Source organism: Pseudoliparis swirei, chromosome 6 (genome assembly GCF_029220125.1).
Source record: "Pseudoliparis swirei isolate HS2019 ecotype Mariana Trench chromosome 6, NWPU_hadal_v1, whole genome shotgun sequence".
Lineage (NCBI taxonomy): Eukaryota > Metazoa > Chordata > Actinopteri > Perciformes > Liparidae > Pseudoliparis > Pseudoliparis swirei.
The window spans coordinates 20,498,741-20,522,914 of NC_079393.1; the positions used below are offsets into that span (position 1 = coordinate 20,498,741).

At 44.2% G+C, this 24,174-nt stretch overlaps 1 protein-coding gene across 2 annotated transcripts in view; it reads right to left on the reverse strand.

Annotated features, from left to right (window-relative positions):
- Nucleotides 1-23,918, reverse strand: part of tspan9a (tetraspanin 9a) — a 162,451-nt gene extending 138,533 nt beyond the window's left edge. Inside the window, exons 1-2 of one of the 2 annotated variants that reach the window (XM_056416995.1) lie at nt 23,729-23,918; nt 4,981-5,055 (exon numbers count right to left, since the gene is read on the reverse strand). The gene's annotated coding sequence lies outside the window, so the exon portion shown is untranslated. The remainder of the gene's footprint in view (nt 1-4,980; nt 5,056-23,728) is intronic. The other variant, XM_056416996.1, reaches the window with a different exon arrangement.
- Between the last annotated feature and the right edge of the window lie 256 nt (nt 23,919-24,174).

Consider the following 24,174-nt stretch of genomic DNA (forward strand, 5'->3'; position numbering starts at 1 on the left):
TAACTTTGCAACTACGCCTGTTTGGCACAGCAGTGCTAACTTAATCAGAAGTGTTTTCGATTCCAAATAGGGCAAGCATACAGGAATCATCACAAAAAAAACACACACGCTAAAAAGCAGTTCTGTATATTATGTCTATTTAGTCTTTTTAAAAAACAATCATGTTATAATGCTCAGAATTCACTAGATGGCGCACACTGCAAGGACACTTGTTTGTCAGCCTGTTGTTCCTTCTACATATGCTAATTATATGGAACATTAAAGTCATTAATTGTCACTACCTTCATTACATCATGACTCAAAACTGACATATCCTCAACAAGTATGGAGTTGACCCCACCATGCTCACAATACAGAGAGTATACATGAGTATTAGAACACTCTACCAACCGTCTGTATTCAGATCAACCCTTTCAAATTGTCTTTAGACTGGTTCACTTCAAACGGGGCTGCCGCAGAATATGTGATGCTTTGAAGAAAAGGTTGTAGTGGAACTCTGATTGACTCAGCTTGCAGCCCTAATACTGTCAAAACCGGCAGGAAATTAGGGCATAATTATGTCAGAGAGCTGATCTGAGAAAAAATTACAGTGATTTGTCGAATGATTCAGAGCAGATCCTTCCTCAATAGAGGAGGCATGATGAGGCAAGTCTCTGATAGGGGATCTCTCTCTCTCTCTCTCTCTCTGACTGAGCCATTAGGTCATTGTTATCGAAGATTCACAATAGTGCCGTTGACAGGCAGTGTGCAGGAGGCTGCTGGACATGAATATTAATCCTCCCTTCCTTTTTAAAACAGAGAGAGAGAAAGAGAGAGAGAGAGAGATTCTGATAGGCATTGTTAAGAGCCATTTTTTTCTTTTCACCTTCAATATCTTGTATTTTATTGCTCCTGCTTCAGGTGTTAAATCTCCTCCTCTGAAGCGCGTGAAACCACAAACACCTTCCAAGCGGAGTCAAAGCAGCAGAGGGCACTTCGAGGACAGAGGAAGATAATCAGTCATTGGATTAAATCTCAATTAGTTGTGGGAGATTAATACCTGCTCATCTGTGTCCATTCTGAAAAGCTCATTAGGGAGGCTCGAAAATATGGAACTATTACGTAGTTATATTATTCCATCATCTGGAGTTGCCGGTATAGAGGGCTACGGTAAATATATAAAGGAAGGAAGATGTGCAGATGGGACTCTGAGAAGTCCTAAAACTAGGAAATGCTAACACTGCAAATAAATCTGGCTTTGACCCAGATGGATGCTCAACCAGAGTTTATATTAACAGAAAAGTAGAATGGCTTGTTTTTCATCACAACATCAACAACATCTTTTATGTGTACACGTCACAATTTAAGAAGATTACAAATCAAATTGAACTTCTTTATGTCTGAAATCTTTATCATTACAAGAGGTTTCTCTTTTCTCTTGCAATGATAAGGATTTCAGACATAAAGAAGTCAAATTCTGTGTGTTACCAGGGTAATTCCATTTCATTTGTCAGACAAATGAAAAGCCAAAAGAAAAAAACAAACCTGTTCCTTACCGCAAATTCAAAGGGATTATTTATAAGATCCATCTCCAATACCACAAACAGGCCTTTTCATTTAGAGATGTGGTTTTTTTGTACATCAAAACAGAAAACACCTTCCGATAAAAGGCGAGTCAACATCCAGCTCATATATCCCGTGCAGCTTGATTGAAGTCGAAAATCCCATTTGAACCCATTTGACCCCGCCATGTTGTGTTGTGGTCTGCTAACAAAGCCATCAAACACGGTGGCTGGAGCGCCGTGCTGTGAAGCAACGCCTTGATGTTTTTACCGAAAGGACATAACTGGTCCTGTGAAATACGGCGCCCTTTCTCCTCTCCTCCAACCGCCCCTCTTTCTCCCCCTCCCCCTTTCAGGGTTTACTGGGGACCGAGCGGCGCTGCATGAAACCCCGCAACAGCTGAGTGACAGCCCAATCTCACAGCCGGAAAACTGTTGAATCAACACCGCAGACTGGAAAGATAGCACACGGCTCATGATAGAATAAAACAAATGACATGGAAATCATCAGTTATGAACTTTTACACCCCTGTGGTGAGACGGCTCAGGCCAGCTGCCTTTAGTTCTGCTCTCATCAATGTTCTTCACAAGGTTCAGCTGCATTTTCTCATTTTCAACGTGAGCGAAAATGTCCCAACAAGGCAGACGAGGCCCTGATCGGGGCTCTTCACACATCATTTAATACATTTTCATTCCAATGTATTTTCATTCACAAAACCCTCCCATAAATCAGGTGAAACGACCACTAATGCAGACTGTCAGGGCTACGGGCTAAACTTTCACAAAATTCATTCAATTTGTCAACCCTCATTAAAATCGTGGAATTCCTGCTACCGACCACGCCACTGCCCTGTTGAGACTCCGCCCACTCCTCTCTACCTACATCTGCCTGATGGATCGTGGAGGTCTCCATCGTGGAATATGCCTACTATGAACTATTCATACACTGTCATATTCATTGAATGTATTTTAACTCTAAATCTGTCCTTCTGTACATATGACATCTATTGCATCTGTCCATCCTGGAGAGGGATCCTCCTCTGTTGCTCTCCTGAAGGTTTCTTCCCTTTTTTCCCCCTGAAGGGTTATTTGGGAGTTTTTCCTGATCCGATGTGAGGTTTTGGGGTAGGGATGTCTCTGTGTACAGATTGTAAAGCACCCCGAGACAAATTTGTAATTTGTGAAATTGGGCTATACAAATAAACTGAATTGAATTGAATTAAAATAATACTGTCAGTTCGCAGCTAAAACATGTGTTCAAAGTCCAACTTGTGAACGGCGAAACATGAAACCTGAGCTGCTAGCCGAGTAGAAGCACGAGGAGTCTTTGACATAAAGAAACACACTATCACACCGGCTGGCAGCAGCCTAAACACCTGCCCCGCACGCCATAGTAGATGGACAATTTAGATTCCCATTACAGTAGCGCGAGCAGTTTCAGTAAAGCGTCGAATCGGCAAAATCAGATCAAATGGATTTCCCTCGTTAGAACCTGTTGAAGAATTGAGGTAATTTAAAAACAGCAGAGAGAAGTAATTCAGCCTGACTGTAAAGACCAGACTACTAACGCTTGTCCTTGTTGGACCCCTCAGCGGGAGGAAAGGGTGAAAAGAAAAGTGAATAAGCGTGACAACAAAAAGCTTCCGCTAAAGCCGAACATCTACCTGCCGCAGGGATTTATAGACAACGTGGGCTATTAATTACCCTTTTTTTTTTACACCCCTCCAAAAAAAGCCTGTCAAGACCATCCTGTCTCCATGGACAACTTCCTTTATGACTCAGAGCTATTGGAGGGCCCAGATGTTCCTGCCATTGAATTGAAATAGAAAAGTGAAATTCTACTGTTGCAACTGTCTACAGAGCTTTTCACTACATGGTGAATGGTCGATGGGAGCTTTATGCCCCCCCCCCCCCCTTTAGGAAAGGAAACAAACGCACCTGGCTGTTAGCAGATGGCGTGCGTCTGGCTGCAGAACCCGCGGTGCCTGCCAGAGGTCGCTGCCACACCGCACAGTCCAACAACATCACCGACCGAGGGCAGCCGAAGCCACCGAGCCCGATTATAATCTGAGCATTTGACCTGAGCTCGGAGCATTTTGAGGAACACATAGTTTTTGGAGCAAAGGACCCTCAGGGGGGGGGGGCTTCACCGCCGCATTCTGCAGACATGGCACTTTGTCCTGGATCGCAGCAGGCCGCTGATGTGATTTCTATTTTAAGTGGGAATCTGCTCGGATTTACCAGTAAAAAATAGAAGACCCTTCACGCTGGACGGCTGTGCAATACACCAGTACTACAATAAAGTATATTTCGGTGGAGTCGTTGCATTGTATTGAGGTTGTTCTAATATTAGGGGTTGCACAGAGTTGCCTATCTGATGTTTGCTATGGTCCAGCTGGTATTTTCCCTCGATACACACATTATCAATGACGATAGTGATACATATCTCCCGGCTCAAGAAGCTGAGACACAAGCCAGTCACTGGCTGCTGGCATCTTGTATGGCAGCCTCTGTCATGTATTTGTGGATACTGTATGAATGTGTGTGTGAATGGGTGTTGACATGTAAGAATACTAGAAAGCTGTTACCATCGGCCAGACAGCTCGATATGACACGACCGCAGCAGCCGTCTGTTATTCAAAAGGTTCTCTTTGCACATTTCACACCAGCGTCAGCATACATATATGCATAGTCTCTGTGGTGTAGTTAGCAGGAACATTATATTTTCATGACCAATCAAATGTAATTTAATACTCATGAATTACACATATACAACAGCAACATGGCTCTTTAAGATGCATACTCAAAGGAGAAGACAAATGATTGCTGGCACTCAACTATTCTTGCTGACACTTAGTGTCTGACCTTAGTGACCCCATGTACTGTGAGGGCATTCTGGCTGCTTTTCCATGTGTTTCTGCAAGTCCTTTTTGTACAAAATAATTCATGCCTACAACCAATTACTGGTCCAGGCATCGCTGGAGGTCAGGCAGGTTAAGTCCCTAAGATTTAAGGCATGGGGTTTGTGTTTGAGCTTCTGCGAGGGTGTGTGTGTGTGTGTACATAAGGGTCTATTTCCTGTACTCATACACCCGTAGGTTTGGAGGTAGTTGGACAGGAAGCACACCCATACCAGAGCAGCAAGTCAGCCCTGAACAATCTATGAGTTAGTCCCATGAGCGGGTTTCCAGCAGATCTATTGTCTTTTCTATTACAACACCTTGCGGCAAAAATGTCCACAACTCCAAACTAAAGAGCACCGACCCTGTGTGACATTGCTCATTGTATTTTGTTCTTTACCATATCTTCATAACCAGACTTCCACCTCATTCACGACTCTTAAACAAAGTGAATGCAGTGATTGCACTTTGATAGGTTAAAGACAGAATTAGGCCAACCCGAGGCTGCACCTACGGGGGGAACATGGTGTAAGTCTTACCGGCTCAGATGTGGTTGGAAGCAGCAAAAGTGGGTTCTCTCTCTCTCTCTCTCTCTCCAGTTCGCCCTCGACAGCCTGAGGAACAGAGGGAGAAAAACAGGCTGAGAAATGAGATTCAATCAACTGCTAAATTGAAATCACAGAACAATAAAGGCACGCAAGGCTAACAAAGTGGGCTGTTAACATGTAGATGTTTGGAGAATGATATTTGATGTGTTATACTCATTTACGTGCGCTTGTGAACCAGAGTGGATTTGTGAGGGCTGTTCAACACAAAACCCCAAAACAGCTGGGAGTGGTTGAAATGGATATTAAAAAACAGGTCCACCGAATGCTAGAATGACAGCGAATGACACACAAGGCCAGAGGACTATTTCACAGCCTCCTTCCTCATGAGGCAGGGCCAGTACCACTGACCACTAATGTAGCTTCTGGACAAATCTTTGCCATTGGAGATGACAGTATGCACTGAACTGTCAGGACAATTAAAGACCACGCACTCGCCAAGCATGACATGATGCTATTCCTGACCACTATGGATATGCCCAACTGTCACAACATCAAAGAGTCTCACTGCCTGTTAATCGTCACAGACAATTCATTAAAACATGCTAAAATGAGACAATCCCAGCGCGTTTCACACATTATTTAACCTGAATGAGCATAGCAGTGTGTTGTGTTTCGTGAACAAGTGTGTATGCGGATACTGCAGACCAGACCAGGATCTGCACTACGACCTCACACCAAACCACAGGGCGCTTTGTGAGCCGTGGCGGGGTCTGCACCAGACGGTCGGTCTGCTTTCATGTGGAACTCTCCGACGAGCGAGTCCAAAACCAGAGGCTGTGGCCTGTGACGTGGAAGAGCGTGTCTACAACCTGCAGGAGTTCCACACAGAATTTCTGGTCAGACTGCCAGGCCACCACAAAAACAGGGTAGGTGCTCCACTTGACATTACGCCGTCTGGTTCTGCTATGAGACAGACGAGTGGAAAGAAAATAAAGAATAAAGAGTGAGACGAGGGGAGAATAAGATGACAGAGGGAAGTTAATTACCAGGGTAAATAAAGCCAGGGAATGAATGACGCAAAGGAGCAACTGCGAGCAAAGTCATTCCTCTTAATTTTCCGATGTCGCTATAGAAATAGAATCTTGTGGGTTACAAATAATAAGGCCAGGGACTGACATTTCCCATCTCCATGTTCAATCTTCCATGTGTGATTGAAAAAAACCAAAATGTTTTCTTTTCCTCAAAGAACAATGAGGGAATATTCCGCCCGACTGCTTTTGTTTTTGGAGCAGGACTAAGCAGACCTTTGAGACCAACATCCAATCTAGAATCCGTGAGCCTATTTATGAGAGGATGCGGTGCAAAATTGATCTCACATCTGAATGAATTGAGAAACTTCCCTCTTGAATACACTCTGCCACGCTGATATTTTGTGTCAAAAGGAAAACAACATGTTCACTTGATGCAAATGTAGCATTCACAGTGGAGTGTGTGATCAGAACGACCCTGGTGTCTGACGTGGATGATCGTAAAGTTGGATTGATTTCATAATACTAGCAGCTCTCTGTGGAAAGGTTGGATCTCCTAGCTCTTAGTATAAATGGGCACGGGAGGCAGGTTTGTGGGATAACCCCTGGAGGTTTCAGCTGCTTGTGATGAAGGCGAGAGCGTGAGAAGCTCTTTCCATGTATTCTTAGTTCTGCCGCTCCCTTCTTGCTTCTCCTTTGCCCTCCTCTAGATCCATGGAGCCCATCTCCTCTTTGCCCATCAATCATTTATTTTTCAATTTCTCTGTAACACTGAAGTCTGCCAGGAAGATTTCACAACTCCTAGGCTACTTAAAGAATAAGTGAATAGCATATCATATTTCTAGCTAAGCACATGCGGAACAAGGAGCCAATACTTAATCTATTAATCATTGAACTCATTTCTAAAGCCCCGTGACATTTGATTGCATCTATGCGGTCTTTATTCCTATTGTCTAAGATTTTACAGACAAAATAAATTGATTACTTCAATAAGCAAAGTAACAATGACAAATTTGCTATAGGCAGGGTTTCTTAAACCTGGTCTTGGACTTGACTTGGAGCCCTGGTTGCAGTGCTAACAATGACATTGATCAAGCAAAATGGGGAAATAGTGATATCTACAGTAAAATGATATCCAGGGAGAAACGTGGTGGTATTTAACCACGATTCCCTTTCTTCCATTTAGCTGCCTACTAGTGTAAAAAAAAAAAGAAGGAAATCTGGTCATTATGTAACACGGTCTTGTGGTCACAACAGATCAGTGGAGGATCTGCCTGCCTGCCTGCTTTGCTCTGTAGCTACTGTGTTTATTCTTAACCCCATCGACCCAACTATCTGCATCCAAGCCTTAATATTCCACCCCCGTGTCTCCCCTGGCCTGTCTGCACGTCCAAGGTTGGCAAGATATTTCTCCCTGGGAAAGGACTGCAGTGCGTCCAGGCTGCCCCAGACCGCTCTGAAGCCTCGGGTGTATTCCACGTTCCAAACAGGAAGACTGAATCAGGCGAGATAAAACTCTATTTATATTCTCCCCGGCAGGCATCCCGATCGGATCGTCAAATACGATCGGACAAAGAGCTGCTGCACGGGGGATCTGATCTCATGCTTAACACAGCCATACATGTAATAGTTCTCGTATGACCACGCTGATACATCTCTCTTTCGGGAGTGCATTCTCTTCGTCTTTATGGATCACAGAGTTGTGTTCAAAGTTAGGAAACTAGGATCCCGCAAAGGCACTTCCGCTCATGTTCCTGGGAGGTTATTTTCGTAACGTTCCGCTAACGTCCCCGGGATACTAGTTTCCTCTCTATAAACACAACTCTGTGATTCATATTGTTGAAGAGAATGCACTCACTCAAGTTTAGGAACATAACGTCCAGGGAACATTCGCGGAAGGAAAACCAAATATAGGTTGTGTGAGACCTGAATAACCCGGGTCAAAGTGTTCCTCACCCTTACCCTGTGTACGCACTCTGGCTCTAGCAGTCAAGTGCTTAATACATGCCAACTATTTGATTTTGAAAATGGAGACCGCAAATGCCCTGTTTTTATCTGTGGGCTAGACAAGGCTCAGTATGACCAAGGAAGCTTGTTGTACTATTTTAATCCATTGCGACATTTACATCCATTGCCATTTGACATGTGCAATACTTGCACTTCTTCTTTTTTTAATGGCACTGCCCTCCAAGACTGTTGGCACCGAGGACTCTAACCAAGAAGGCAATAGCCGGGGGTGGACTGAAGGAAATAAGTCGGCATGACATCACCTGTAGATTTTCCGCAATACAGATCACGAGTAGTATAAATGTCAGTCAGTGATGATTGACGTTAGGTAGTATGCTGCGGTATCGCCCGGCCCATTTGCGGTATTGGACCAGCCCAACCCTGTCGGCCGACCAGGGATTTCCCCGGTGTCCCCTATAGCCAGCCCACCGCTGCTTTCAGCACTTGCATGGCCGGCATAGAGTACAACTTACATCAATCACTGGAAACTTTCTTCCCATAAATAATTGATCATGATGCAGCGAGTGCAGCCAGAGAAATACGATGCGGGCTTATAGCAAATGCACTTGCATCTCAGAACATACAGACTTCTGGATCGGATATGCCGCAGTGGCTTTAGCTTGAACAATACATGCGGGACAAGATGATCTCCGAAACCCCGGGCCCTGCAGCCATGGGTGTGTGAGGGTGGGGCGGGGGGGCAGGCGGGGGGGGTTACAGCAGATCAGGCCATTGAACAGGGAATACCTAATAGAAGCCAGAAGCCACTCATGAGCTCCGTACGAAACAACAGACCTGTGAGCCTCAAGGAGGACTGACATTACAGAGCCCTGTTCGGTCTGAACTCCTCAGTCCTCCTGGCGCGTCACTCAGCATTACGCTGGCCTGCTGTGAGACAATGTTTCCCCCGAGGCCATCAGGATCCAACAAAGTTGCACAGCTGTTACCGATCAACACACTTCCCACAGCTCGCTCGCTGGTCTAGACATCTGCATGCAGTAGTAACCTGTAATCAATTTAATGTCGCACCGATTGTTCTGGAGACGTGCACAAGACTGACAAGTATGTTTGGTTCCTGTTATGTTAGAAAAATGACTTTTGATCAAGAATTAGTGAGCAACAGTGGACCAATCAGCATGCGACAATGTGATATACAGTATTAAGGGGTTTAATTACAAATTAGCAGATGTTAAACAAGAAAGACAGATTTCAAAATGAAAACTATCATATTATAACAGTGTGACTGTTGTTGTGTATTATGTAACTCTGTAACGGTATTTGCTAATATTATCTTTTATATTCTCAATCTTACTGTTATGTGCAAAAACATCTCGATAACGATGTGACATCATGACTCAATATATATTTGAAGAGTTCAAAACTATATTATTAAAGACTCTTGTGGTGTATAATTGTTATTAACTTTTCTAATGTGGCACATTTGCACACGGTGAACTTTTAAAGTTAATATGTTATCGCAAAGCATGTAATGGCAACATCCTCTGTTAAAATCTATTTGAATGCCAAACACAGTTTTAGTGCAGGAGAAAGTTACTTCTATTGTTCAGTATGATGGTCTGTATAATGCTCAATATCACCAATAGCATAAAATAATGGTTGCTTTATCAGATTAAACATAACAGAATTGTATTGTAAAAGAAAATGTTGCCCTTCTATTATTTTCACCATGATTCATAATCAGTCAAAGAGGTTCTTGGATTAATTCCCAGTATTTACCATTAAAACACAAACCCAATACCAGATGTAAAACAGAAGTGAGCCCTAATGAGAATAACATGTTTGGATAAAGTAATATGGCAAATGAAAAACACACAAATCCAAACGTACCTTTTGGAACAGTAAATTAACAGCAGTTGCAGTTTGTTTGTTGCAAAAATTGTCCAGGTTAACAATTTGACTGACAAATAAGAAGATCATCACAAATACACTGCATTGTACCTGCGTATCAAGAACAAGAATGATATAGCTTAGAGAAAATATGATTGAGGATTTTCTTGGACATGCAGGGCCTCTAAAAGTGTAATATGCTGGTTGTACGTGCAGTGTGGCATTTTGAATATACAACCTGCAGTACAAAATGTTTAAAAAAAAGACTGGGACTCACATGGAACTGATGATGCCTCAGGGTTTAATACATCTTGACTTGTTTGTATAATGACACAGACCTATATATCACATATATGAATGCACTGAGCATACTAAGCAGCTATATGGCATTGCATGCATATTAATAAGTGAGCTCAGGTAGTAGTACTGGGAGATGGGAATGTGTAGTGAGGAGGAGCCGAGTCCCTAACCCTGATTATCACGGCGCACTGATTACCCTTAAGGGACAGGGAAGTTGCTGAAAAGCTCACACGAACAATCATGTGTCAGTATTACCTCTCAACCACATCCATCAGTCAGGCCGACACAAGGACTGTGGGACCCAACTCAAACCCACGAACCCAATCATCAGAACGAACCTCAGTCAACAGTGGAAACTGGGTTTGACACGGTGCTGCGTCCTGAAGGACACCAGTTATGTTGTTTGTATGTTAATAGGAAATATTATCCCAATTTGGATGTGAAACAGAGGTCAATGAACACGTCTATTTACAATCATACATCAACTTATTTGTATAATATATGAATTAGTCGTGAGGGATATTGCGATACATAAATCACACACATGGATGTGGCAGCAGGAATAAACATTTGTTTGTATGTCCGTATTACTTGGGAAGGATTAATATGTGCTTTGAACTGTATGAGACATGGACATTATAAAGTTGTCAAGGTTGTGATGGAAAATACCTGATTTACAGTTCGCCAGGCCGGCCTTCCACAGAGGCGATTTCATGTTTACAGAACCGTCAAGCCCCAAAAACTCAGACACAGAATGCTTTCTGTTGAGTTTACAACTCAATCTTCCTGGGAAGAAACCTAATAACACAATACAAAAGATATGTCAAAGCTACAGTCAGTGACTTTAATACAAAATACTTGTTGTCATATTTGCTCAAACTATCACTCTAACTGGACAGTATTGAGGAGAAAAAAAATAAGTAGAAAAAATAGTTCCTATGTTTTCAGAATCATATTTTAGAGCAGTATTTTGCTGTAAAATACTAAAGTTTAATACTGCAATGTGAAAAATATAGAGGCAAAAAACGCTCACTGACCGGAACATTTTAATCACTGCTCCACGAGTAGGGATTAACACTGCGTTCCTGCTTGACTCTGATTGGTCGCTTTTCTTCGGGCACACAATAATCTTGAAAATGCCATTCGGAGGACGAAGTAGAGGCACAGTGACCGTTTTAATCAATTAAGTTACCAATTGCAGCTTGAAATTGTACGATAGAGCATTACTCGGTTTGCTGCAGTGAGACAATAACACAATCTCATTCAACACAAGCTGTATCAGTCAGAACTTGGACCAGCAGCTGAGACCTTCACTCCTGGAAACACGTTTGGAAAATCTCTCCATCCAGAACTTTCACACAGTTCAGGGAGAAATTAGGGCCACCCTGTGTGAACTTCTGTGGCTACCTTTTTTTCTTCTTTCAAAAAAGTATAATGTGGATCAAAATCTCCCGAGGCCTTCTCCAACAATGAGTACATTCACACAGTCCACTCTGTCCCATTTGTAGGCGCAATCTTGAAGCTGAAAGCTGCTTTCGGGGTGAGCCGAGTACAAACCTATTGAGCATCCAGGCTCTGGGGCCGTCTGATTGGCATGTTAAACGGGATCTCTCAAAATATGTGAATGCGTGTGTCAAACCGGCTCAGAGAGCAGGGGAGGAGAGATCCCCGGTTGACGCCCTCCAGTGGCGTTTGAAGAGATGGCAAAGTGGGAGGAAGGCAAGAGGTTCACGGGTCAAGAAGACTGCACCATTTCAGCAAATGCCAAGCAGTTCGTGGGCCAGGTCTGGAGGAACAACAACTTCCTGTGTGCCTCACAGTCCTTTCAGCAACACCAGCGCCCTAAAGGCATAACTCTGGCTTTTCTTAGCATGCAATGGAATTTTACATTGATTTATATGGTCATCCAAACCCAAATATTCAGATTACCATCACAAAAGGCAAAGCAAAGCAGAACATTCTCACAATGGAGAAGCAAAGTTTGTTCATTTTGTTGAGAAAACGGTTTAACACTCTACTGTCTTTAAGAGGCTGTGGAAATACTCAATACAATGGTTCAATGCCCTGAATCCATAGGCATCCCTACCTCTCAAAAATCACTTATTCTGAAATTTGAATGTATCCCTTCAAATAAAAGAAATTAAGATATCCACTTCTGCACTTCTGCCATTTTCACTAAAAACGTGCTTGTTTTCTGAAGAGAGTTACATTGTTTGACCTTTTATAACTCCCAAAGATAACTGAGCATGAGATAAAGAAGTCCTCAATAGCCTTGGCAAAAAGGAAAAAAGGCTTGGGCAGTTTTTAAAAGGTTTCATTTCTACTCCCCTCAACACAACAACGCACCAAGAGCGTATCTAGCTTGGGCATTAAAAGTGCAATTTGCCGTGCCACATCTGCTTTTTGTCTGTGGCATCCCTACATGCTTGGCGGAAGAAACTCATTTTGTAATAACAATGTGGAGAAAGGGCCAGTTATTCAACACAATACTCAGGTCCATTGCCCTGAATCGAAAAACATCTTTCCCTCTTAAAATAGTACTCATTCTGGGATTTGAATGCATTCCTACAAATAAAAGAGATATCCATAAAAAATAAATAAATAAGGTAGGCAATTGAAAAGGCTGCGACTTATACACACAAACATAGTTTTTCTCACACAATTCCTATTCAGTCAGGCATGAAAGTGTCATGAACCCAAAAAATAATAGTACTAGAAAAATCCACAAACTCCCTGTTGTTTGTCCTATTTAGTGCAGTTAGTGGACCACAGTAAAAATACTCTCTTTATATAAACATGAAATGCTTTGCTGTTTGTGTAAATAAAAACATGGCTGCAGGAAATTGGGAAACCAATGCAACTGTCTTGAAATTACAGGTCATAGATGAATATAAACTGCTTCTTCTTGGGGAAATGTACCCTATTTATCCCCTAATGTTTTCATTTTCTCAAAAAAAATAAAAACACGTCAGATGTAATTATAAGGTGAAAATATCACACCTGTCAAACATCCACACCAAGCCATTAAAAGGTTAAACTGTCACCTGCTCTTTGGAGCGCCAAACTTGTCAAACTGTGTTTCGGAGTTCCGAGGCAACATGTGAGCTCAGAAATAGTTTAGCATCTGCTTGCACCCCTTTATTGGGTGAATGAACAGATGTTGCTGATCACCTCTCAGATTCTCCCTGTTTATTGGTCTCAGATTCCCTGATTCCTACTTCCATTCTTTTTGTGTGTACTTCCTACTACCATAATACATCCATGGCCAACAACTACGGTAAAGTGAGGTGTCGGGTGCAAAATGGAGACTGATGGGAATATCATTTGCTGTACAGGTATTTGACTATTAAACAGTTGTGAACAAATTCAAATTCTGACCTGATGGTGGCGCTGAATGAGAAGTCAGGGGATCGTTTGTCCCTAGAATGTATCTTCTATAATTCACTGGTTCTCAACCTTTTTACAGTGATGGACCCCCTGTGAAATATGTTTACAGCCAAGTACCCCATTAGTGTCTGATTTAGAATAGTATATATACAATTAAGTTTACATTCATATTTAATTTAATATTTATTAAATAACTTTTTTCAAAATATTTTTTAATGGATACTAATTTGAAATATATTTTGAAAATGTCCCATACCCCCTGGAGTGCCTTCGTGTACCCCCAGGTGAGAACCACTGTTCATGGTTATATGGATAGCCGCCAAATGTCATGTCAATCCATCCAATAATTTTCAAGATGATTCAAGTGAACAGTTGGTGATGGAGGAAGAGTCAAAGGTTCAAGAACATTGGTAGATCTCATTCACTGGGGACAATGAGTGTCTGGATTTAATTTCATGCCAATCCACCACGGAGTTAAATACAGATCTAGGCTAAATGTGGAGGGTCGACATTGCTAGGATAGCTAAAAACACACGAATAGGAAGAGTTTATAAAACCCTGTGTAAGCTCAGATCTGAAGAGCCTCCGTGAGTGGATGATTGCACCACTCCACCAGCGTGCCAGAGGCAGTGGACTGGCATTACGCTGCAGCTGCATGTATGATTTCAACAAATGTTCAGCATGACATGAATACTGTCATGACTCAGAGTTTCTGTCTCGTTTTGTGTCTTATTTTGAAGTCCTTGTGTCATCTGTCTCCTGTGATTGTCTGCCCTGATCCTGATTGTTTCCTCCTGTGTGATTGCTAACCCCGCCCTCATTGTGTCCACCTGTGTCTCGTTCCCCCTTGTCCAATCACCTCCAATCCACCTGCCTGTGTATTTAAACCCTGTTTGTATATTTCCCCAGTGTGGCTTTGTACCGTTTGGATCGTGTTTGTTGTCCTGTGTTAGCTGTCTTGTTGTAATTCAGAATTAAATATTGGTTTGGAAGTTATGTCGGCATTTGGGTCCTCTCTCTCTACGGCAACACATGACAAATACAAATCAGAGTCAATGGAAAACTGGCCAGAGAAAAGGCAGCGTTCAGTGGTGTGTGGCTCCAGACCCTCTGAAATAAGTACATACAATATATTCTATATGCGCATTAAATTAATCATTCGAACTGAACATTTGGCAGCACAGGGAATGCGTGTTGGCAGGTTGATATAGGGAATGGTGCTTATGCGATATTCAATGCTTATAGTGGCTTTTATTAAGCCGCCATAACTTTATTGCTTTTTTGGAAATGATGCCTCCTTTCATTAACTATCACATTTAAAGTAACTTAAACTCTACAGCAAAAAACTTCTATGAATTCATGAAGATTCTTCACTTGCAATCTTTCATCCTTCAGATGCATCGCATGTGGAAGAAAGAGGGGAAGCATTCCTCCAAATGAGCCGTATGGATCGGATGTAATGAGTTCCAGATACGTTTTGCAACAAGTGGGTGCGTCACTTATAGCCGACCTCCTCCCTGACTTGCTTCATCACCGCTGAAATGAAAAGCCTATTCCAAGACACTTTGTCACAGATGAAGTGGCCACTAAGCATCCAAAGCAGAGCGGATCATGTTTAAAGCGTTCGACTGCCGTGGCGAGGACTCAACCCGAGTGGTACCAGGCTCTGAGGCGACTCACAAAGGTGCTTTTTACTAGACCATTGGCATGAGGCAGGAGGAGCGCTGGCCGAGCCTGGCCAATGAGGCTCCTTTGTGTGTAGTTAATCGGAGCAGGTTTCAAAGCCGGTGATGAATTGGTCTTTTGGGACTTTTTTTTATTGTACCAACAAGCATTTAACCCTTGTGTTGCCTTAGGGTCATTTTGACCCGAATCAATATTACACCCTCCCCCCGCCTTTGGGTCATTTTGACCCGATTCAATGTTTCACCCTCCTGTTACCTTTATATTTACTAACATATTTTACGCCAGCAATTAAAACCTCCAGAAAATTATTAGAATTAATATTGTTTTCCAAGTTTAAGTGTGAGGCACTTTATGTTTGTTTGTTGACTACCGAAAGAACACCGACATTAAACATTGAATGGGGTCAAATTAATCCTAAGGCGGGGGGAGGGTGTAATATTGATTCGGGTCAAAATGACCCTAAGGCAACACAAGGGTTAAGGAGAGCAGACAAGACAGGACGGGAGGGACCGCCCCCTCATGCTGTGAATAGGAGGCAGAATAGAAAATGTGACATTGATTTTTGTTTTCTTGTTTTCCACCAGATGGTTAAAAACGTTTTGCAACTCAGAGTACTTTACCAAGGGTATTTCTACATGTTGGTTAACCATAAAGAAGGAATTGTGGGAGAGTCATGTGGGCCTCAGGGATGACTGGTTAGATATAATGTTGATGGTTGTCGGTGCAGGTAGGTCTTTCATCTGCAGCCCTTAATTTGAGGGAGGGAACACTTAAGTTCTTATTTTATTCGTTTTAATTTGCAGGTATTTAGTCACACAAATGTCAAAGGAAAGAAAACAAGTTACTTCTTACACACATCTGTGATGGTGTGCCCCAGACAGCCGGATGCAAAACAGCCACATTGCTAATCATCAGAATACTTGAGCAGATTTCCAGTGGAACAAACAAGAGCTCACGTAAAGCAGTTCCCACAGCCCTGAGGGGGATCTTCTCTCTCCATGTAAAAAAACCCAATAACTCCTCTTGAGAAGCCAGTGTGACTCCCAGACCAGACAACACCTTGGTAAGGACCTGTCAATCACAAGGTAGCCAAGTCCTAAACCATACTCTGCTGTATCGTCTATTGTACTCTCAATGAAACCATACTGTATTAAATGAACAGCATGCTGGTTGGTCCTGGAACAAGCAACAGAGATCATGTCTACTGAGGAAATACATCAAGTGAGAAAGTATAGGGTCCTTTTCTCATAGACTTCCATACAAATGAATTTGGCCCCTGCTAGCCATGAGAAAGAAGTCCAAGCCACCTCTGCATTGGCCTTGTTTTCAGACCCGGAGGATGCTGCCTGGTCAGACCACACCGCCTCTTCTTGCCTTTTAATCTTGTGTTTACCTCGATCTTTTCACACACGTCTCACTAGCTGCCAGTATGTTCTCGACGCATTCACAGTCACTCTCATTCTCCTTCACTTTACCACATACTCGCTAAACACACTCGCCAATGCAACTTGTATACCAACCACATTGTGTTAAACAGGTGGATGGCATTTAAACCCGGCCCCCGCCATGTTTACATGGCAGTGTCATGCAAAGCATCAAAAGCTTGCACATGACATTTTACAAGTTGTTGTATTTATCTACGACGTTGGGAACAGGACCACCTACTTCAATCAACAATATCTCAGAGTATCTTTTATTTGCTAGAATGTCAGATGGCTCAGATGATACGGCCGATACACATGGAGACATGTGAATAAGGGGAGTATACTGGCATTTAGTACTGGCATTGATTCCCTTACAATTCAAGCATGACTCCTTTTAGACAGCTGAGGGTTCCACAGATGTTACAGGCTACTGAACTCATTGTTTTCTGCCTTTATTGAGTTAAAAGCTAACAAACAAACTGCATGCATGCGCCTCTTTTTTCTTATGTGTCTGTTATGACCGACAAATTCCAAAGAAATCTACAAAAACAACAGTTTGATCTAATTATAATTATTTGAAACAGACAAAATAAATCCGTATGGTTACCATCTGAGACTCTTTTCCCAGAGCATCACCTGCACTGCATTAACTGTCATGTGTTATACAGTGCAGTATATAGTCAATAAGCCGAAAGCTAAGACATTACATGTATGTGTAACTCAGATATTCCATGATCAAAGTCCTGTTTATAGTCACTGGAGCCATCTCTCACACATAATGGTCAAAATGGTCTGGAGCGGAATAATAAGGCCCACCCATTCCTGGAACGGCTACAATCATAGACATTGAGAGGGGTTTTAATACGAGAGTTTAATACAGGATGTATGTGGTCAAATGAAACAGAAATCTCTTCCAAATGTAAAGCAACTAAACGCAAGTCAAATCAACATCAAACAAAAGCATAGCTCAAGAATGTGAGGCATTCTCTTCAAAAGGAACTCTACGCCACAGCTCTCAGATCAGCTGTGACAGTCACTGCTTGTGACTGAAAGTCGTGCATGGGTATGGACATGGGCCATATCTAAATATCATTCAACAACACAAATGTGTCATTACTCAGAACCAGGTGATCGCTTTCTAAAAGAAAAGGATCTAAATAATACTAAATGACAGAAAAGTAAATTGAAATGTGTGGCCTTCAACATAACATAAGGTATATAGATAGATATAGATTTATATATGTGTGTGTACAGATTGTAAAACTGGATTGTAAAACCCTGAGGCTAATTTGAGATTTTGGGCGATACAACATAAACTGAATTTAATTGAAGTAAATGTGTAGTATATTTTTTGTTTAGGATCCGTTCCCATGTTTCACCATCTCTCCTCATTTAAAATGCATTCACCGACATCACATTTGGAAGCATTATCAACACAATACTCAAGGTAAATGATTTTACACAAATGTTTTAAAGATGTGACGCTCTTTATGTCTCTGCCATGGTTCCTGACTTGGAGCAGACCAGAGTTAGAAAAGGAAAAAAGAAATCCTGAGCATCAGCTTGCCAACACAGACAAAGGCAATAGCGACACAGGAGAGGAAGCCCTGCTAGCCAAAGTAAACAAGTCTGACATTACAAATCCCGCTCTGCCCTGAATCAAAAGTGCACGCTACAGCGTGAAGAGCAGACAGCAGCAGTCGAGACCTCACTGATACGCGTCCACTTACTGCAAAAGATGACACGTATGGATGGCATCTATACTCGGACATGCATGCGTCAGGTTTATGGCAAAGTATGGCCGGGTCAAACTAAGCAGGAGGGCCTACGAGCACGAAATAGACTTGACCGTAAACAACCGCTTGCCATTCACATAGCCAGGTCAAAATATATAAGGACAGAATGTGCTGCTCGCAATGTGTGTATATACGGCCCGGGAGTTGGACATCCGATCTGCATCTCATGAATGCACAGCTTGAGTAGGGCGCGCATAAAAATGGGAAGAGTCGTCCGCGAGCCCGAAATAAATAAGGAGTGCAACGTGGGCTCCTCTTGCACAAGATGCATGGTCAGAGTGAGTCATGACGCCCGTTGGTCAGCAGCACGGAACCGGCGACGTCTCACTCGGACAAAAGGCGGAGATGCGCGGCCCTGCTCTTCCTGTTGCTGATTGGCTCAGAGGGAAGAAGCGATTAGAGGTGGCCGCAAAAGAAAGGGGAGAGGGGGGGGATTAGAGAGATAAATGTTGATACAGCGGCACAGCTCATCCATTGTGGGGGCCTCGGGTGGAATGAGATCGGCCCAGTACGGCCGGTCCTGCCCCCCCCCCCCTCCTTCACCCCGCAGAATAGGAACTTTTACGAAGAGACGGCTCTGTGTGGCGGCAGAGAAAGCCGAAGAAGTAAACACAGTGGAGGGCTCACATTGCTGCTTTTGTTGTCCAGCGCAGACAATAATCCAGCGGGTGCCGGAGGGAAATCTCTCGACAAAGATTACGACTGTTGTTGGTTTTCGAAAAAAAGAATAGGGGAAAGTTTGCACTCTTGGATGCCAGCGACTGTGCGTTGGTTTCATTGTGTAAACCGAGGCCTCGCTGAAGAGCCGAACACAATAAGAAGCAGCTGACCGCTCAAACCACTCACTCTTTTTTTCATCCCTTGAGTGGCGTTGGTGGGCATGTAGACATGACCCGGGAATCTATCCAACAGCTAAATATGTAACTCGCTGTGAGCGCTTGTTTGTTTTGAGATTTTTTTTTATGGTTAGAGCGCAACCGATGAGAAGATTCACGGAAAGATTCACAGAAATTCAGGAGAACATGTATATTCCTTCTCAGCAGAGGGTCCTGGTGGGGGCCACTTACGCCATGAGAGGAGCAGGAATGTGGGGTCAGACGGTGGAAGACCTCTCTCTCTGTCTCTGTCTCATACACCAGTATAGCCATGATCCACAGCGCGGCACGTGAGGTAAAAAGAGAGCTGCTGTTTTCATACGGCCCCACTTGACTCTGGTGTTAGGTCTCGGAGTTCAAGATTCAAGAGATTCAAGATGTTTTTATTTGTCACATACACACACAGGGTGTGTGCAAAAAAAAAAGTGGCAATGCTCAGCAGGATGTGTGGCAACAAGTACACACTATTTACAATAAAAACAACACAACACAATAGTAAGTGTGTGTGTGTGTGTGTGTGTGTGTGTGTGTGTGCCTAAGAGGGCAGTATGTGGGTCTATGTGGGGTCCTGGTGAGGTCGGGTTCACAATCCTGATGGCCTGAGGAAAAAAAAACGTCGTCTCAGTCTCTCTCTCTGCAGCGTGATCACGGAGGGCGCCCTGCCTGACCGCTGAAACAGTCTGTTGTTGGGGTGGTGAGGATCCTCATGATCCTGCCGGCTCTGGTTCTGCACTCTCCTGGTGTACAGTCCTGGGGGGTGGGAGTGTGTGGTTCAATATCAACGTCACTAGCTCTCTTCTCTCTTCCTGTCCTGAGCGGAGCAGTTGCCAAACAGGCCAGTGATGCTTTGCTTCCTGTCAGGGCTCTCTCCAGAGTAGTAGAAGGACTGAAGGAAGGGAACTTTTAAACTTTTTCCTTCCCTGCTGAGGGTGAGGTGCCTGAGGCGCCTCTCACCTCGGTGATGTGGACTCCCAGGTATTTATACCGCGCTCCACAGTACAGTCGTCCCGTTAATCCCCAGTGGTGGTATCTGTTGTGTTGTACCCTCCTAAGTCCACCACAATCAGCTCCTTTTTTTGGTGACATTCATGAGGTTGCTTCCTCCAGGTAGGCCTTCTCGTCGTTGTCGGAGATCAGGCCCACACCACCTGTGTCATCCCAAATGAACTTGATGATGGTGTTGGAACCTGGCCAGCCACAGTGTGTAGTGGTACAGGGGTACAGGACGGGGGGGCTGAGGGAACCCTGGGGGGATCAGGTTCAGGGTGAGGGGTGTGAGACTCACCCCCCCCACCTGTGGCCCTGCGGTCAGGAAGTCCAGGATCCAGTCCAGGCACACACAGGGGTGTTCAATCCCAGCTCAATCAGCTGAGGGGGACCAGTATGGACTATAAAGTGAAACAAGCTCTGAAATACACATCAATGAGCCCCCCTCTCCCCTGGCCCCCCTGAGTGATGTGTGTGGAGAGAGCAGTGGTGTGCAGGATCTGGGGGATCTGTTGGCAAACTGCAGCGGTGGGGGGATAAAGGAGGGAGGAAGGAGGAGAGGATGAAGGTTCAGCATTATTAGCTCTTTAGACCCCCCGCAACCCGGCCACCCCGTGGTCGGTGAGCATTCATACATGGGGATCTTATACATGCTGGAATTCACAGGGGGCACTGAGGCGGGAGACGGGACAGGACCAGGGAGAGGGGGAGAGGTTGAATAGGGAGGTTGAGGTTGCCAGGTGCTGTGGGGCACAGAGCTAGCTGGTGCAGGAGGTATTCCTGGACCTGCAGCTTTTTCTGTGTGTGCACCTCAAGCAGTCCTCCTCACACTGTGCTCGGCCACAGAGAGTGTGTCATCCAGAGTTGTGTTCATCCTCACCACACGCTTAACGGTCTTCTTGTTAGCGTTTGTTGTTGTTAGCCGGCCCTAGCGGTTGTTGTTAAAACATAAAATGGTACAAAGTCGTCCGCTCGGCGTCGCCTCCGATGGAGCGTCTGCTACCATAGCCGCGGGTCTGCTCTGCCTGTCTGTGAGCGCTGTGCGCCGCTGCTGCTGGCCTGGTGTCGCGCTGTCCCTGTTCCTCCACTCTGTGTCTCGGTACCCTCTTTCCTTCCTTCACGCGCCTCTCAGTCCTCAGACACCCATGCTGTCGGACATGTTGCGGATTATAGGCAGCAGTTCAGGCAAGCGGTACGGAATCTGGATGGCGGATCAATTGGATGGTTCTAAGGGTTAACAGGCTTTCAGTTTGGATTTACCGTAACTACGCTTGCTAATGGGCTCATTACTATGAGGTTACTTTTCGCTTCCGCATCGACGATGCTGGAACTGGCCAGATTGGATCACGACCAGCCCAGTCACGTCACGAGCTACTCAGCGGCGTCCTGTATCAGACCACCGTCGCCACGGCACCATGATCTTTTCCTCGCGCCTACCGCGAGCTGATTCAATAATGGAATGCATGGCGAATGTTGATTTGGAGAGGAGAGAGAGCCTCTGTGAGACAGCCAGCTGGTGATATTGAAGCTTCTGTCTGGTACAGCAGGAAATCGGCTGGTGAAAGTGTGGTGAAAGTTTTTCATGACTGGTTTGTTAAAGTTTTTTCCTTTCACCACAGCCGCAGCCAGCCACCACCACATTTGCCCGACCGCATCATGTGCCGCGTGCACAACGTACATAGTGTTTGGCTGTGTATATGGTGGTGTGTGGTGATGACCATGTGAACTCCGGGTAGTGAGACGAAGGTGAACTCCTTGAAGCGACGAAATGAGATGCATGGCAGAAAGAAGATCAGAGGTTCACAAATGTTCCAGGTTGAGTTGTCGTTGTCCGAAAGTTTCTTAATGTTTGTTGTTAGTTAACCCTTGAACCTCCACCCTCTTCAAGGAGACCTTTTCAAGGACAGACTGGACCTTGAGAGAGAAGGACTCAGCGAAGAAGCTCCGTTCCTGCTTCGGTTGCAGATCAGCCCCAATTCAGACAAAGAATCTTCAGTCGCGTTAACATCATCCCCCTGTTTTCCAGACTCCTGTTGTTTAGAATTCCAGTGATCAGGGGATTAGCAAGAAGGATGCAGAATGCTGGTGTTCTGTGACGACGCTCCCGCTGTTCCTTCTCTCTTCCCTTCCCGTCCCGTTCCCTCGCGCCTCGTTGTTGTGTGGTTTCTCTGCACGATCGCTGGTGCCATGCTCGGATCGATGGAAAAACTCCGCTGGATTGTTGGCAAAAGTGAAAAAAAAAAAAAAGTTGTGTAAAAGGCTGTTAAAAAAAATGTGTTGTGTGCAAAGAAAACAAGCAAAAAAGAAAGCAAAACAAAAAAATAAAAACAACTCAAAAACAAAGAAAAAAACACAAAAAAGCGCAGCCGTGTTCCTTTCCTTTCTCCATAATGTATCATACTTCAAACATCTGATGAACAAAAACACAAACCTTCTTTCATTATTCATCAAATAAACCAAGAACCACGATGTATTGATGTTAACGTCTAATCAACGGAGGCCCGCGGGCAGCACTGAGCAGGGAGGCTTCTCCTCCCCGTGAGAACGTTTCATTTACGTTTCCAGACACTTTATGATGCTGAGTCATCACCACACAACAGCTCAGTGATGAGGCTCATCCCAAACACACAATGTTGCATGAGTTGACGACAATCAGCGAGGAGCTCCGGTGATGAGCCCATTGTTGAGAGAGGCGTGTTGCTTGCGTGGACAGAATCTCCTTCAGCTGTTGCCTCTGAAGGGACTCACAACTTACGCTTTGATTCTTGACATGCCTCCATGCTCACGTGACACGACTTGAAATGTAACTTGGACCAGAAACGGCACGTGTGGGCTCTGAATATGCCATTATTTATTTATTTTGGTCGGCATAGGGGAGCAGAATAGATTGTAAACTGAGGAGGAGAAGAGGAGAAGTTGTTTCACTCTCCACCTTAAAAGCTTCTTAACACGTGACAGACAGTCTCATGAGCCCCCTGCCCAAAATGAGCCTATCATAAAATAACAGCAGCCTATTGGCAATAGTATAGTCTTAACAGGAGTTCATAAAGGATTTAAAAACCATAAAACACTCAAAAGTCAGTTCTAAGTCCCTCTCTAACATACAGCACAGTGATATTACAGGAATATTCCAGCGTGTTAAAATAAAAAGAGGACCCTACGATGGCTGCCACACTCTAATTCACCTCCTCCTCCTATTAATATAACGACATTAATACATCGTGGTTGGTTAATTTAGTTCAGTCATATGTAACATATTGTGGCTGAGACTGTAAAACGCTCATCCAAGTTACACTATACCGTGAAATACGGACTCCACCGTACAATATATGGATGTTATCGCATTACGAATATGAATATGAGATCTGCAACAAAAAGCCGCAAAGAAGTGCGCCTCTTACCTGTAAAAGCGCCTCTCAAGTCACCGGTCAGTCACCGCAACCAGTCACACCATAGAGAACCAGAGCCCAGCGGGGGGTGGGGGGACCACCAGCACGCGACTTCAGCCCCACAAACAGTCGCACTTATTCTCCCGGTCGTCGCGCTCCTGTCCGGCAGCACCGTGCCAGCTGTTTGCGCCCTTTTGCCCAAAATGACGCACCACTCTTGCGGACAACTTTTTTTCTCCCCCGGTGGCCCCGCTGTGCGTCTCTGTTTGATGATGAGTTGGGAACGGAGTTTTTTGTTGTTGTTCGGGTTGGTCATTGGGAGGAAATGAAGTTTGAGGAAGGAGAAGAAGGCCGGCACTGACTCCTACAGGCGTGCCGCAGCTCCGGAGCTCTGCGAGCGTGACAGCCGCAGGGGAGCTCATAAAAACTTAAAACTCAGCTTGATTTATTGACATTCG